Source organism: Camellia sinensis, chromosome 6 (assembly GCF_055761805.1).
Source record: "Camellia sinensis isolate YWXY chromosome 6, ASM5576180v1, whole genome shotgun sequence".
Classification (NCBI taxonomy): domain Eukaryota; kingdom Viridiplantae; phylum Streptophyta; class Magnoliopsida; order Ericales; family Theaceae; genus Camellia; species Camellia sinensis.
The window spans coordinates 555001-556420 of NC_138966.1; positions in this window are offsets into that span (position 1 = coordinate 555001).

Consider the following 1420-nt stretch of genomic DNA (forward strand, 5'->3'; position numbering starts at 1 on the left):
TACAAATTACATGCCCTAAGAACTTAATCTCCCGTTGGGCAAACTCACATTTTTCCTTCTTGACATACAACTGGTGTTCTCGTAACCGAGAGAACACCTTCCGAAGATGGGACAAGTGATCCTCTAGGGACTCACTATATATTACAATGTCATCCAAATAAACGACAACGAACTGATCGACATAATCATTAAATACGTCATTCATAAGATTACAGAATGTAGCCGGGGCATTAGTTAACCCAAACGGCATTACTAGGAACTCAAAAGACCCATACCTTGTAACACAGGTGGTCTTTGACTCGTCTCCTTCAGCCACTCGAACTTGCCAATAACCAGCACGTAAATCCAATTTTGTGAAGTAAGTGGCTTTGCACAGTCGATCGAACAGGTCTGCCACCAAAGGGACTGGATACTTGTTCTTTATAGTCACTTTGTTGAGAGCCCGATAGTCTACACACATGCGCAAACTTCCATCTTGCTTCTTTTGAAAAAGCACCGGGGCACCGTAAGGGGCTTTGGATGGCTGAACCAGTCCAGCATCCAACAAGTCCGTCAATTGCGTTCGCAACTCCGTAAGTTCCATTGGGGACATTCTGTAGGGTGCCTTTGCTGGAGGCTTAGCACCCGGAATCAACTCAATCTTATGATCAGTGGCACGCCGAGGAGGAAGAGACTTTGGCAACTCCGGAGGCATCACATCCTCAAATTCCCTCAATACTTCTACCACTTCATCCGGCACTTCTACTAACAGATCAGGTTTGATTTCCACCAAGGCAGCAAGATAAGTCTCTGCACCCTTTTTCAAACCGTTGTGCACTTGAATGGCTGAGAGGGTCCCCGTCTTCCTCTTTGTGCCCTTGCCTTTGTCTGATTTACTGCAACCAGCGACAAAGCAAGGCTTGTCTTCATCCGAAATCAGTATCCCACCCAAATATGGCATTAAAGCCACTTTTGCAGTCACAAAGAAGTCATTTCCTAGGATGACATCGAAATCATCCAAAGGAACCACCATCAAGTTAACCCGTCCAGTCCAATCTCCAACTGTGATTGATACTTTGGAAGCCATTCCTTGCACCGATTGAGCCGCTGAGTTCACGGCCTTGATTCGACTGGCGCTTTGGGTCACTTGTAATCCGAGGGTCTGCACAACTTTTTCTGACATAAAGTTATGCGTGGCACCGGTGTCTACCATCGCAGCAATGTCGGTACCCGCCAATGTCACCTTGACATACATTAGACCAGTGGTAGGGGCTTTGTCCACATGAATTGCATTGAGCAATTGTAAGGGGTTTACCCTAGTCGGGCCCTCAGAATCCGACTCCCCTTTACCATCTTCTGCGACCATAGCATTCAATTTCTCACGCTTGGGACAGTCTTTCGCTCTATGGGGTCCATCACAGATGAAACACCCTTTGTTAGA